The sequence below is a fragment of the Osmia lignaria genome, unplaced genomic scaffold (assembly GCF_051020975.1).
Source record: "Osmia lignaria lignaria isolate PbOS001 unplaced genomic scaffold, iyOsmLign1 scaffold0006, whole genome shotgun sequence".
NCBI classification, from domain to species: domain Eukaryota; kingdom Metazoa; phylum Arthropoda; class Insecta; order Hymenoptera; family Megachilidae; genus Osmia; species Osmia lignaria.
In genome coordinates this window covers 14,976,158-14,992,441 of record NW_027478163.1, presented here as the reverse complement: position 1 = coordinate 14,992,441, position 16,284 = coordinate 14,976,158, and positions in this window count along the sequence as shown.

Sequence of the window (16,284 nt, the reverse complement as noted above, 5' to 3'; positions counted from 1 at the left end):
TCAAGATATTTAAAAGTTCCGAAGCCGCACCAACATAATAGAGATACAGAAACACCGTGGCCCCTTTCGTTGAGATAACTCTGCACTAGTGCGAGCCGCAAATGCCACTTCCAGCTTAGCTGTGCAGAAGAAGAACAACAAGAAGAAGAAATATCTCGAAATATGTCCGTCAGGCCCCTTCCCTTAAGATATATCTGCAAATATCTCGGAAACGAAGCGAGCTATGGCAAAATGTTAAGAGACCTTTTTTGTAGAGAATTAAGTTTCCTACTTTTTATGTTCTATGATATTTTTTGATCAGATGCGTAGTTCTCGAGATATATCAAGATATTTAAAAGTTCCGAAGCCGCACCAACATAATAGAGATACAGAAACACCGTGGCCCCTTTCTTTGAGATAACTCTGCACTATTGCGAGCTGTAAATGCCACTTCCAGCTTAGCTGTGCAGAAGAAGAACAACAAGAAGAAGAAATATCTCGAAATATGTCCGTCAGGCCCCTTCCCTTGAGATATATCTGCAAATATCTCGGAAACGAAGCGAGCTATGGCAAAATGTTGAGAGACCTTTTTTGTAGAGAATTATGTTTCGTACAATTTATGTTCTATGATATTTTTTGGTCAGACGCGTAGTTTTCGAGATATATCGAGATATTTAAAAGTTCCGAAGCCGCACCAACATAATAGAGATACAGAAACACCGTGGCCCCTTTCTTTGAGATAACTCTGCACTAGTGCGAGCCGCAAATGCCACTTCCAGCTTAGCTGTGCAGAAGAAGAACAACAAGAAGAAGAAATATCTCGAAATATGTCCGTCAGGCCCCTTCCCTTGAGATAAATCTGCAAATATCTCGGAAACGAAGCGAGCTATGGCAAAATGTTTAGAGACCTTTCTTGTAGAGAATTAAGTTTCCTACTTTTTATGTAGTATGATATTTTTTGATCAGATGCGTAGTTCTCGAGATATATCAAGATATTTAAAAGTTCCGAAGCCGCACCAACATAATAGAGATACAGAAACACCGTGGCCCCTTTCTTTGAGATAACTCTGCACGATTGCGAGCTGGAAATGCCACTTCCAGTTTAGCTGTGCAGAAGAAGAACAACAAGAAGAAGAAATATCTCGAAATATGTCCATCAGGACCCTTCCCTTGAGATAAATCTGCAAATATCTCGGAAACGAAGCGAGCTATGGCAAAATGTTAAGAGACGTTTTTTGTAGAGAATTATGTTTCCTATAATTTATGTTCTATGATATTTTTTGATCAGAAGCGTAGTTTTCGAGATATATCGAGATATTTAAAAGTTCCGAAGCCGCACCAACATAATAGAGATACAGAAACACCGTGGCCCCTTTCTTTGAGATAACTCTGCACTAGTGCGAGCCGCAAATGCCACTTCCAGCTTAGCTGTGCAGAAGAAGAACAACAAGAAGAAGAAATATCTCGAAATATGTCCGACAGGCCCCTTCCCTTGAGATAAATCTGCAAATATCTCGGAAACGAAGCGAGCTATGGCGAAATGTTAAGAGACCTTCTTTGTAGAGAATTAAGTTTCCTACTTTTTATCTTCTATGATATTTTTTGATCAGATGCGTAGTTCTCGAGATATATCAAGATATTTAAAAGTTCCGAAGCCGCACCAACATAATAGAGATACAGAAACACCGTGGCCCCTTTCTTTGAGATAACTCTGCACTATTGCGCGCTGCAAATGCCACTTCCAGCTTAGCTGTGCAGAAGAAGAACAACAAGAAGAAGAAATATCTCGAAATATGTCCGTCAGGCCCCTTCCCTTGAGATAAATCTGCAAATATCTCGGAAACGAAGCGAGCTATGGCAAAATGTTGAGAGACCTTTTTTGTAGAGAATAATGTTTCCTACAATTTACGTTCTATGATATTTTTTGATCAGAAGCGTAGTTTTCGAGATATATCGAGATATTTAAAAGTTCTGAAGCCGCACCAACATAATAGAGATACAGAAACACCGTGGCCCCTTTCTTTGAGATAACTCTGCACTAGTGCGAGCCGCAAATGCCACTTCCAGCTTAGCTGTGCAGAAGAAGAACAACAAGAAGAAGAAATATCTCGAAATATGTCCGACAGGCCCCTTCCCTTGAGATAAATCTGCAAATATCTCGGAAACGAAGCGAGCTATGGCGAAATGTTAAGAGACCTTTTCTGTAGAGAATTAAGTTTCCTACTTTTTATCTTCTATGATATTTTTTGATCAGATGCGTAGTTCTCGAGATATATCAAGATATTTAAAAGTTCCGAAGCCGCACCAACATAATAGAGATACAGAAACACCGTGGCCCCTTTCTTTGAGATAACTCTGCACGATTGCGAGCTGGAAATGCCACTTCCAGTTTAGCTGTGCAGAAGAAGAACAACAAGAAGAAGAAATATCTCGAAATATGTCCATCAGGACCCTTCCCTTGAGATAAATCTGCAAATATCTCGGAAACGAAGCGAGCTATGGCAAAATGTTAAGAGACCTTTTTTGTAGAGAATAATGTTTCCTACAATTTACGTTCTATGATATTTTTTGATCAGAAGCGTAGTTTTCGAGATATATCGAGATATTTAAAAGTTCCGAAGCCGCACCAACATAATAGAGATACAGAAACACCGTGGCCCCTTTCTTTGAGATAACTCTGCACTATTGCGACCTGCAAATGCCACTTCCAGCTCAGCTGTGGAGAAGAAGAACAACATAATAGAGATACAGAAACACCGTGGCCCCTTTCTTTGAGATAACTCTGCACTATTGCGAGCTGCAAATGCCACTTCCAGCTTAGCTGTGCAGAGGAAGAACAACAAGAAGAAGAAGTATCTCGAAATATGTCCGTCAGGCCCGTTCCTTTGAGCTGAATCTGCAAATATCTCGGAAACGAAGCGAGCTATGGCAAAATGTTAAGAGACGTTTTTTGTAGAGAATTATGTTTCCTACAATTTATCTTCTATCATATTTTTTGATCAGAAGCGTAGTTTTCGAGATATATCGAGATATTTAAAAGTTCCGAAGCCGCACCAACATAATAGAGATACAGAAACACCGTGGCCCCTTTCTTTGAGATAACTCTGCACTATTGCGAGCTGCAAATGCCACTTCCAGCTTAGCTGTGCAGAGGAAGAACAACAAGAAGAAGAAATATCTCGAAATATGTCCGTCAGGCCAGTTCCTTTGAGCTGAATCTGCAAATATCTCGGAAACGAAGCGAGCTATGGCAAAATGTTAAGAGACGTTTTTTATAGAGAATTATGTTTCCTACAATTTATGTTCTATGATATTTTTTGATCAGAAGCGTAGTTTTCGAGATATATCGAGATATTTAAAAGTTCCGAAGCCGCACCAACATAATAGGGATACAGAAACACCGTGGCCCCTTTCTTTGAGATAACTCTGCACTAGTGCGAGCCGCAAATGCCACTTCCAGCTTAGCTCTGCAGAAGAAGAACAACAAGAACAAGAAATATCTCGAAATATGTCCGTCAGGCCAGTTCCTTTGAGCTGAATCTGCAAATATCTCGGAAACGAAGCGAGCTATGGCAAAATGTTAAGAGACGTTTTTTGTAGAGAATTATGTTTCCTACAATTCATGTTCTATGATATTTTTTGATCAGAAGCGTAGTTCTCGAGATATATCAAGATATTTAAAAGTTCCGAAGCCGCACCGACATAATAGAGATACAGAAACACCGTGGCCCCTTTCTTTGAGATAACTCTGCACTAGAGCGAGCCGCAAATGCCACTTCCAGCTTAGCTGTGCAGAAGAAGAACAACAAGAAGAAGAAATATCTCGAAATATGTCCGTCAGGCCAGTTCCTTTGAGATGAATCTGCAAATATCTCGGAAACGAAGCGAGCTATGGCAAAATGTTAAGAGACGTTTTTTGTAGAGAATTATGTTTCCTACAATTCATGTTCTATGATATTTTTTGATCAGAAGCGTAGTTTTCGAGATATATCGAGATATTTAAAAGTTCCGAAGCCGCACCAACATAATAGGGATACAGAAACACCGTGGCCCCTTTCTTTGAGATAACTCTGCACTAGTGCGAGCCGCAAATGCCACTTCCAGCTTAGCTGTGCAGAAGAAGAACAACAAGAAGAAGAAATATCTCGAAATATGTCCATCAGGACCCTTCCCTTGAGATAAATCTGCAAATATCTCGGAAACGAAGCGAGCTATGGCAAAATGTTAAGAGACCTTTTTTGTAGAGAATTAAGTTTCCTACTTTTTATCTTCTACGATATTTTTTGATCAGATGCGTAGTTCTCGAGATATATCAAGGTATTTAAAAGTTCCGAAGCCGCACCAACATAATAGAGATACAGAAACACCGTGGCCCCTTTCTTTGAGATAACTCTGCACTATTGCGACCTGCAAATGCCACTTCCAGCTCAGCTGTGCAGAAGAAGAACAACAAGAAGAAGAAATATCTCGAAATATGTCCGTCAGGCCCCTTCCCTTGAGATATATCTGCAAATATCTCGGAAACGAAGCGAGCTATGGCAAAATGTTAAGAGACCTTTTTTGTAGAGAATTATGTTTCCTACAATATAGGTTCTATGATATTTTTTGACCAGAAGCGTAGTTTTCGAGATATATCGAGATATTTAAAAGTTCCGAAGCCGCACCAACATAATAGAGATACAGAAACACCGTGGCCCCTTTCTTTGAGATAACTCTGCACTATTGCGAGCTGCAAATGCCACTTCCAGCTTAGCTGTGCAGAGGAAGAACAACAAGAAGAAGAAGTATCTCGAAATATGTCCGTCAGGCCCGTTCCTTTGAGCTGAACCTGCAAATATCTCGGAAACGAAGCGAGCTATGGCAAAATGTTAAGAGACGTTTTTTGTAGTGAATTATGTTTCCTACAATTTATGTTCTATGATATTTTTTGATCAGAAGCGTAGTTTTCGAGATATATCGAGATATTTAAAAGTTCCGAAGCCGCACCAACATAATAGAGATACAGAAACACCGTGGCTCCTTTTTTAGAGATAACTCTGCACTAGTGCGAGCCGCAAATGCCACTTCCAGCTTAGCTGTGCAGAAGAAGAACAACAAGAAGAAGAAATATCTCGAAATATGTCCGTCAGGCCCCTTCCCTTGAGATAAATCTGCAAATATCTCGGAAACGAAGCGAGCTATGGCAAAATGTTAAGAGACCTTTTTTGTAGAGAATTAAGTTTCCTACTTTTTATGTTCTATGATATTTTTCGATCAGAGGCGTAGTTCTCGAGATATATCAAGATATTTAAAAGTTCCGAAGCCGCACAAACATAATAGAGATACAGAAACACCGTGGCCCCTTTCTTTGAGAAAACTCTGCACTATTGCGAGCTGCAAATGCCACTTCCAGCTTAGCTGTGCAGAAGAAGAACAACAAGAAGAAGAAATATCTCGAAATATGTCCGGCAGGCCCCTTCCCTTGAGATATATCTGCAAATATCTCGGAAAAGAAGCGAGCTATGGCAAAATGTTAAGAGACCTTTTTTGTAGAGAATTACGTTTCCTACTTTTTATGTTCTATGATATTTTTTGATCAGATGCGTAGTTCTCGAGATATATCAAGATATTTAAAAGTTCCGAAGCCGCACCAACATAATAGAGATACAGAAACACCGTGGCCCGTTTCTTTGAGATAACTCTGCACTATTGCGAGCTGCAAATGCCACTTCCAGCTTAGCTGTGCAGAGGAAGAACAACAAGAAGAAGAAATATCTCGAAATATGTCCGTCAGGCCAGTTCCTTTGAGCTGAATCTGCAAATATCTCGGAAACGAAGCGAGCTATGGCAAAATGTTAAGAGACGTTTTTTGTAGAGAATTATGTTTCCTACAATTTATGTTCTATGATATTTTTTTATCAGAAGCGTAGTTTTCGAGATATATCGAGATATTTAAAAGTTCCGAAGCCGCACCAACATAATAGAGATACAGAAACACCGTGGCCCCTTTCTTTGAGATAACTCTGCACTATTGCGACCTGCAAATGCCACTTCCAGCTCAGCTGTGCAGAAGAAGAACAACAAGAAGAAGAAATATCTCGAAATATGTCCGTCAGGCCCCTTCCCTTGAGATATATCTGCAAATATCTCGGAAACGAAGCGAGCTATGGCAAAATGTTAAGAGACCTTTTTTGTAGAGAATTATGTTTCCTACAATTTAGGTTCTATGATATTTTTTGGTCAGAAGCGTAGTTTTCGAGATATATCGAGATATTTAAAAGTTCCGAAGCCGCACCAACATAATAGAGATACAGAAACACCGTGGCCCCTTTCTTTGAGATAACTCTGCACTAGTGCGAGCCGCAAATGCCACTTCCAGCTTAGCTGTGCAGAAGAAGAACAACAAGAAGAAGAAATATCTCGAAATATGTCCGTCAGGCCCCTTCCCTTGAGATATATCTGCAAATATCTCGGGAACGAAGCGAGCTATGGCAAAATGTTAAGAGACCTTTTTTGTAGAGAATTAAGTTTCCTACTTTTTATGTTCTATGATATTTTTTGATCAGATGCGCAGTTCTCGAGATATATCAAGATATTTAAAAGTTCCGAAGCCGCACCAACATAATAGAGATACAGAAACACCGTGGCCCCTTTCTTTGAGATAACTCTGCACTATTGCGAGCTGCAAATGCCACTTCCAGCTTAGCTGTGCAGAAGAAGAACAACAAGAAGAAGAAATATCTCGAAATATGTCCGTCAGGCCCCTTCCCTTGAGATAAATCTGGAAATATCTCGGAAACGAAGAGAGCTATTGCAAAATGTTAAGAGACCTTTTTTGTAGAGAATTAAGTTTCCTACTTTTTACGTTCTATGACATTTTTTGATCAGATGCGTAGTTCTCGAGATATATCAAGATATTTAAAAGTTCCGAAGCCGCACCATCATAATAGAGATACAGAAACACCGTGGTCCCTTTCTTTGAGATAACTCTGCACTATTGCGAGCTGTAAATGCCACTTCCAGCTTAGCTGTGTAGAAGAAGAACAACAAGAAGAAGAAATATCTTGAAATATGTCCGTCAGGCCCCTTCCCTTGAGATATATCTGCAAATATCTCGGAAACGAAGCGAGCTATGGCAAAATGTTAAGAGACCTTTTTTGTCGAGAATTATGTTTCCTACTTTTTATGTTCTATGATATTTTTTGATCAGATGCGTAGTTCTCGAGATATATCAAGATATTTAAAAGTTCCGAAGCCGCACCAACATAATAGAGATACAGAAACACCGTGGCCCCTTTCTTTGAGCTAACTCTGCACTAGTGCGAGCCGCAAATGCCACTTCCAGCTTAGCTGTGCAGAAGAAGAACAACAAGAAGAAGAAATATCTCGAAATATGTCCGTCAGGCCCCTTCCCTTGAGATAAATCTGCAAATATCTCGGAAACGAAGCGAGCTATGGCAAAATGTTAAGAGACCTTTTTTGTAGAGAATTAAGTTTCCTACTTTTTATGTTCTATGATATTTTTTGATCAGATGCGCAGTTCTCGAGATATATCAAGATATTTAAAAGTTCCGAAGCCGCACCAACATAATAGAGATACAGAAACACCGTGGCCCCTTTCTTTGAGATAACTCTGCACTATTGCGAGCTGCAAATGCCACTTCCAGCTTAGCTGTGCAGAAGAAGAACAACAAGAAGAAGAAATATCTCGAAATATGTCCGTCAGGCCCCTTCCCTTGAGATAAATCAGGAAATATCTCGGAAACGAAGAGAGCTATTGCAAAATGTTAAGAGACCTTTTTTGTAGAGAATTAAGTTTCCTACTTTTTACGTTCTATGACATTTTTTGATCAGATGCGTAGTTCTCGAGATATATCAAGATATTTAAAAGTTCCGAAGCCGCACCAACATAATAGAGATACAGAAACACCGTGGCCCCTTTCTTTGAGATGACTCTGCACTATTGCGAGCTGGAAATGCCACTTCCAGTTTAGCTGTGCAGAAGAAGAACAACAAGAAGAAGAAATATCTCGAAATATGTCCGTTAGGCCCCTTCCCTTGAGATAAATCTGCAAATATCTCGGAAACGAAGCGAGCTATGGCAAAATGTTAAGAGACCTTTTTTGTAGAGAATTAAGTTTCCTAAGTTTTATGTTCTATGATATTTTTTGGTCAGATGCGTAGTTCTCGAGATATATCAAGATATTTAAAAGTTCCGAAGCCGCACCAACATAATAGAGATACAGAAACACCGTGGCCCCTTTCTTTGAGATAACTCTGCACTATTGCGAGCTGCAAATGCCACTTCCAGCTTAGCTGTGCAGAAGAAGAACAACAAGAAGAAGAAATATCTCGAAATATGTCCGTCAGGCCCCTTCCCTTAAGATAAATCTGGAAATATCTCGGAAACGAAGAGAGCTATTGCAAAATGTTAAGAGACCTTTTTTGTAGAGAATTAAGTTTCCTACTTTTTACGTTCTATGACATTTTTTGATCAGATGCGTAGTTCTCGAGATATATCAAGATATTTAAAAGTTCCGAAGCCGCACCAACATAATAGAGATACAGAAACACCGTGGCCCCTTTCTTTGAGATAACTCTGCACTATTGCGAGCTGCAAATGCCACTTCCAGCTTAGCTGTGCAGAAGAAGAACAACAAGAAGAAGAAATATCTCGAAATATGTCCGTCAGGCCCCTTCCCTTGAGATAAATCTGCAAATATCTCGGAAACGAAGAGAGCTATGGCAAAATGTTAAGAGACCTTTTTTGTAGAGAATTTAGTTTCCTACTTTTCATGTTCTATGATATTTTTTGATCAGATGCGTAGTTCTCGAGATATATCAAGATATTTAAAAGTTCCGAAGCCGCACCAACATAATAGAGATACAGAAACACCGTGGCCCCTTTCTTTGAGATAACTGTGCACTATTGCGAGCTGTAAATGCCACTTCCAGCTTAGCTGTGCAGAAGAAGAACAACAAGAAGAAGAAATATCTCGAAATATGTCCGTCAGGCCCGTTCCTTTGAGCTGAATCTGCAAATATCTCGGAAACGAAGCGAGCTATGGCAAAATGTTAAGAGACGTTTTTTGTAGTGAATTATGTTTCCTACAATTTATGTTCTATGATATTTTTTGATCAGAAGCGTAGTTTTCGAGATATATCGAGATATTTAAAAGTTCCGAAGCCGCACCAACATAATAGAGATACAGAAACACCGTGGCTCCTTTCTTTGAGATAACTCTGCACTAGTGCGAGCCGCAAATGCCACTTCCAGCTTAGCTGTGCAGAAGAAGAACAACAAGAAGAAGAAATATCTCGAAATATGTCCGTCAGGCCCCTTCCCTTGAGATAAATCTGCAAATATCTCGGAAACGAAGCGAGCTATGGCAAAATGTTAAGAGACCTTTTTTGTAGAGAATTAAGTTTCCTACTTTTTACGTTCTATGATATTTTTCGATCAGAGGCGTAGTTCTCGAGATATATCAAGGTATTTAAAAGTTCCGAAGCCGCACCAACATAATAGAGATACCGAAACACCGTGGCCCCTTTCTTTGAGATAACTCTGCACTAGTGCGAGCCGCAAATGCCACTTACAGCTTAGCTGTGCAGAAGAAGAACAACAAGAAGAAGAAATATCTCGAAATATGTCCGTTAGGCCCCTTCCCTTGAGATAAATCTGCAAATATCTCGGAAACGAAGCGAGCTATGGCAAAATGTTAAGAGACCTTTTTTGTAGAGAATTAAGTTTCTTACTTTTTATGTTCTATGATATTTTTTGATCAGATGCGTAGTTCTCGAGATATATTAAGATATTTAAAAGTTCCGCAGCCGCACCAACATAATAGAGATACAGAAACACCGTGGCCCCTTTCTTTGAGATAACTCTGCACTATTGCGAGCTGCAAATGCCACTTCCAGCTTAGCTGTGCAGAAGAAGAACAACAAGAGGAAGAAGTATCTCGAAATATGTCCGTCAGGCCCCTTCCCTTGAGATAAATCTGCAAATATCTCGGAAACGAAGAGAGCTATGGCAAAATGTTAAGAGACCTTTTTTGTAGAGAATTAAGTTTCCTACTTTTTATGTTCTATGATATTTCTTGATCAGATGCGTAGTTCTCGAGATATATCAAGATATTTAAAAGTTCCGAAGCCGCACCAACATAATAGAGATACAGAAACACCGTGGCCCCTTTCTTTGAGATAACTCTGCACTATTGCGAGCTGTAAATGCCACTTCCAGCTTAGCTGTGCAGAAGAAGAACAACAAGAAGAAGAAATATCTCGAAATATGTCCGTCAGGCCCCTTCCCTTGAGATAAATCAGGAAATATCTCGGAAACGAAGAGAGCTATTGCAAAATGTTAAGAGACCTTTTTTGTAGAGAATTAAGTTTCCTACTTTTTACGTTCTATGACATTTTTTGATCAGATGCGTAGTTCTCGAGATATATCAAGATATTTAAAAGTTCCGAAGCCGCACCAACATAATAGAGATACAGAAACACCGTGGCCCCTTTCTTTGAGATGACTCTGCACTATTGCGAGCTGGAAATGCCACTTCCAGTTTAGCTGTGCAGAAGAAGAACAACAAGAAGAAGAAATATCTCGAAATATGTCGGTTAGGCCCCTTCCCTTGAGATAAATCTGCAAATATCTCGGAAACGAAGCGAGCTATGGCAAAATGTTAAGAGACCTTTTTTGTAGAGAATTAAGTTTCCTAAGTTTTATGTTCTATGATATTTTTTGGTCAGATGCGTAGTTCTCGAGATATATCAAGATATTTAAAAGTTCCGAAGCCGCACCAACATAATAGAGATACAGAAACACCGTGGCCCCTTTCTTTGAGATAACTCTGCACTATTGCGAGCTGCAAATGCCACTTCCAGCTTAGCTGTGCAGAAGAAGAACAACAAGAAGAAGAAATATCTCGAAATATGTCCGTCAGGCCCCTTCCCTTAAGATAAATCTGGAAATATCTCGGAAACGAAGAGAGCTATTGCAAAATGTTAAGAGACCTTTTTTGTAGAGAATTAAGTTTCCTACTTTTTACGTTCTATGACATTTTTTGATCAGATGCGTAGTTCTCGAGATATATCAAGATATTTAAAAGTTCCGAAGCCGCACCAACATAATAGAGATACAGAAACACCGTGGCCCCTTTCTTTGAGATAACTCTGCACTATTGCGAGCTGCAAATGCCACTTCCAGCTTAGCTGTGCAGAAGAAGAACAACAAGAAGAAGAAATATCTCGAAATATGTCCGTCAGGCCCCTTCCCTTGAGATAAATCTGCAAATATCTCGGAAACGAAGAGAGCTATGGCAAAATGTTAAGAGACCTTTTTTGTAGAGAATTTAGTTTCCTACTTTTCATGTTCTATGATATTTTTTGATCAGATGCGTAGTTCTCGAGATATATCAAGATATTTAAAAGTTCCGAAGCCGCACCAACATAATAGAGATACAGAAACACCGTGGCCCCTTTCTTTGAGATAACTGTGCACTATTGCGAGCTGTAAATGCCACTTCCAGCTTAGCTGTGCAGAAGAAGAACAACAAGAAGAAGAAATATCTCGAAATATGTCCGTCAGGCCCGTTCCTTTGAGCTGAATCTGCAAATATCTCGGAAACGAAGCGAGCTATGGCAAAATGTTAAGAGACGTTTTTTGTAGTGAATTATGTTTCGTACAATTTATGTTCTATGATATTTTTTGATCAGAAGCGTAGTTTTCGAGATATATCGAGATATTTAAAAGTTCCGAAGCCGCACCAACATAATAGAGATACAGAAACACCGTGGCTCCTTTCTTTGAGATAACTCTGCACTAGTGCGAGCCGCAAATGCCACTTCCAGCTTAGCTGTGCAGAAGAAGAACAACAAGAAGAAGAAATATCTCGAAATATGTCCGTCAGGCCCCTTCCCTTGAGATAAATCTGCAAATATCTCGGAAACGAAGCGAGCTATGGCAAAATGTTAAGAGACCTTTTTTGTAGAGAATTAAGTTTCCTACTTTTTACGTTCTATGATATTTTTCGATCAGAGGCGTAGTTCTCGAGATATATCAAGGTATTTAAAAGTTCCGAAGCCGCACCAACATAATAGAGATACAGAAACACCGTGGCCCCTTTCTTTGAGATAACTCTGCACTAGTGCGAGCCGCAAATGCCACTTACAGCTTAGCTGTGCAGAAGAAGAACAACAAGAAGAAGAAATATCTCGAAATATGTCCGTTAGGCCCCTTCCCTTGAGATAAATCTGCAAATATCTCGGAAACGAAGCGAGCTATGGCAAAATGTTAAGAGACCTTTTTTGTAGAGAATTAAGTTTCCTACTTTTTATGTTCTATGATATTTTTTGATCAGATGCGTAGTTCTCGAGATATATTAAGATATTTAAAAGTTCCGCAGCCGCACCAACATAATAGAGATACAGAAACACCGTGGCCCCTTTCTTTGAGATAACTCTGCACTATTGCGAGCTGCAAATGCCACTTCCAGCTTAGCTGTGCAGAAGAAGAACAACAAGAGGAAGAAGTATCTCGAAATATGTCCGTCAGGCCCCTTCCCTTGAGATAAATCTGCAAATATCTCGGAAACGAAGAGAGCTATGGCAAAATGTTAAGAGACCTTTTTTGTAGAGAATTAAGTTTCCTACTTTTTATGTTCTATGATATTTCTTGATCAGATGCGTAGTTCTCGAGATATATCAAGATATTTAAAAGTTCCGAAGCCGCACCAACATAATAGAGATACAGAAACACCGTGGCCCCTTTCTTTGAGATAACTCTGCACTATTGCGAGCTGTAAATGCCACTTCCAGCTTAGCTGTGCAGAAGAAGAACAACAAGAAGAAGAAATATCTCGAAATATGTCCGTCAGGCCCCTTCCCTTGAGATAAATCTGCAAATATCTCGGAAACGAAGCGAGCTATCGCAAAATGTTAAGAGACCTTTTTTGTAGAGAATTAAGTTTCCTACTTTTTATGTTCTATGATATTTTTTGATCAGATGCGCAGTTCTCGAGATATATCAAGATATTTAAAAGTTCCGAAGCCGCACCAACATAATAGAGATACAGAAACACCGTGGCCCCTTTCTTTGAGATAACTCTGCACTATTGCGAGCTGCAAATGCCACTTCCAGCTTAGCTGTGCAGAAGAAGAACAACAAGAAGAAGAAATATCTCGAAATATGTCCGTCAGGCCCCTTCCCTTGAGATAAATCTGGAAATATCTCGGAAACGAAGAGAGCTATTGCAAAATGTTAAGAGACCTTTTTTGTAGAGAATTAAGTTTCCTACTTTTTACGTTCTATGACATTTTTTGATCAGATGCGTAGTTCTCGAGATATATCAAGATATTTAAAAGTTCCGAAGCCGCACCATCATAATAGAGATACAGAAACACCGTGGTCCCTTTCTTTGAGATAACTCTGCACTATTGCGAGCTGTAAATGCCACTTCCAGCTTAGCTGTGTAGAAGAAGAACAACAAGAAGAAGAAATATCTTGAAATATGTCCGTCAGGCCCCTTCCCTTGAGATATATCTGCAAATATCTCGGAAACGAAGCGAGCTATGGCAAAATGTTAAGAGACCTTTTTTGTCGAGAATTATGTTTCCTACTTTTTATGTTCTATGATATTTTTTGATCAGATGCGTAGTTCTCGAGATATATCAAGATATTTAAAAGTTCCGAAGCCGCACCAACATAATAGAGATACAGAAACACCGTGGCCCCTTTCTTTGAGCTAACTCTGCACTAGTGCGAGCCGCAAATGCCACTTCCAGCTTAGCTGTGCAGAAGAAGAACAACAAGAGGAAGAAGTATCTCGAAATATGTCCGTCAGGCCCCTTCCCTTGAGATAAATCTGCAAATATCTCGGAAACGAAGAGAGCTATTGCAAAATGTTAAGAGACCTTTTTTGTAGAGAATTAAGTTTCCTACTTTTTACGTTCTATGACATTTTTTGATCAGATGCGTAGTTCTCGAGATATATCAAGATATTTAAAAGTTCCGAAGCCGCACCATCATAATAGAGATACAGAAACACCGTGGTCCCTTTCTTTGAGATAAGTCTGCACTATTGCGAGCTGTAAATGCCACTTCCAGCTTAGCTGTGTAGAAGAAGAACAACAAGAAGAAGAAATATCTTGAAATATGTCCGTCAGGCCCCTTCCCTTGAGATATATCTGCAAATATCTCGGAAACGAAGCGAGCTATGGCAAAATGTTAGGAGACCTTTTTTGTCGAGAATTATGTTTCCTACTTTTTATGTTCTATGATATTTTTTGATCAGATGCGTAGTTCTCGAGATATATCAAGATATTTAAAAGTTCCGAAGCCGCACCAACATAATAGAGATACAGAAACACCGTGGCCCCTTTCTTTGAGCTAACTCTGCACTAGTGCGAGCCGCAAATGCCACTTCCAGCTTAGCTGTGCAGAAGAAGAACAACAAGAAGAAGAAATATCTCGAAATATGTCCGTCAGGCCCCTTCCCTTGAGATAAATCTGCAAATATCTCGGAAACGAAGCGAGCTATGGCAAAATGTTAAGAGACCTTTTTTGTAGAGAATTAAGTTTCCTACTTTTTATGTTCTATGATATTTTTTGATCAGATGCGCAGTTCTCGAGATATATCAAGATATTTAAAAGTTCCGAAGCCGCACCAACATAATAGAGATACAGAAACACCGTGGCCCCTCTCTTTGAGATAACTCTGCACGATTGCGAGCTGGAAATGCCACTTCCAGTTTAGCTGTGCAGAAGAAGAACAACAAGAAGAAGAAACATCTCGAAATATGTCCATCAGGACCCTTCCCTTGAGATAAATCTGCAAATATCTCGGAAACGAAGCGAGCTATGGCAAAATGTCAGGAGACCTTTTTTGTAGAGAATTATGTTTCCTACAATTTATGTTCTATGACATTTTTTGATCAGAAGCGTAGTTTTCGAGATATATCGAGATATTTAAAAGTTCCGAAGCCGCACCAACATAATAGAGATACGGAAACACCGTGGCCCCTTTCTTTGGGATAACTCTGCACTATTGCGAGCTGGAAATGCCACTTCCAGTTTAGCTGTGCAGAAGAAGAACAACAAGAAGAAGAAATATCTCGAAATATGTCCGTCAGGACCCTTCCCTTGAGATAAATCTGCAAATATCTCGGAAACGAAGCGAGCTATTGCAAAACGTTAAGAGACCTTTTTTGTAGAGAATTAAGTTTCCTACTTTTTATGTTCTATGATATTTTTTGATCAGATGCGTAGTTCCCGAGATATATCAAGATATTTAAAAGTTCGGAAGCCGCACTAACATAATAGAGATACAGAAACACCGTGGCCCCTTTCTTTGAGGTAACTCTGCACTATTGCGACCTGCAAATGCCACTTCCAGCTTAGCTGTGCAGAAGAAGAACAACAAGAAGAAGAAATATCTCGAAATATGTCCCTCAGGCCCCTTCCCTTGAGATAAATCTGCAAATATCTCGGAAACCAAGCGAGCTATGGCAGAATGTTAAGAGACCTTATTTGTAGAGAATTATGTTTGCTACAATTTACGTTCTCTGATATTTTTTGATCAGAAGCGTAGTTTTCGAGATATATCGAGATATTTAAAAGTTCCGAAGCCGCACCAACATAATAGAGATACAGAAACACCGTGGCCCCTTTCTTTGAGATAACTCTGCACTATTGCGAGCTGCAAATCCCACTTCCAGCTTAGCTGTGCAGAAGAAGAACAACAAGAAGAAGAAATATCTCGGAATATGTCCGTCAGGCCCCTTCCCTTGAGATAAATCTGCAAATATCTCGGAAACGAAGCGAGCTATGGCAAAATGTTAAGAGACCTTTTTTGTAGAGAATTATGTTTCCTACAATTTATGTTCTATGATATTTTTTGATCAGAAGCGTAGTTTTCGAGATATATCGAGATATTTAAAAGTTCCGAAGCCGCACCAACATAATAGAGATACAGAAACATGATGGCCCCTTTCTTTGGGATAACTCTGCACTATTGCGAGCTGGAAATGCCACTTCCAGTTTAGCTGTGCAGAAGAAGAACAACAAGAAGCAGAAATATCTCGAAATATGTCCGTCAGGACCCTTCCCTTGAGATAAATCTGCAAATATCTCGGAAACGAAGCGAGCTATTGCAAAACGTTAAGAGACCTTTTTTGTAGAGAATTAAGTTTCCTACTTTTTATGTTCTACGATATTTTTTGATCAGATGCGTAGTTCTCGAGATATATCAAGATATTTAAAAGTTCCGAAGCCGCACCAACATAATAGAGATACAGAAACACCGTGGCCCCTTTCTTTGAGATAAC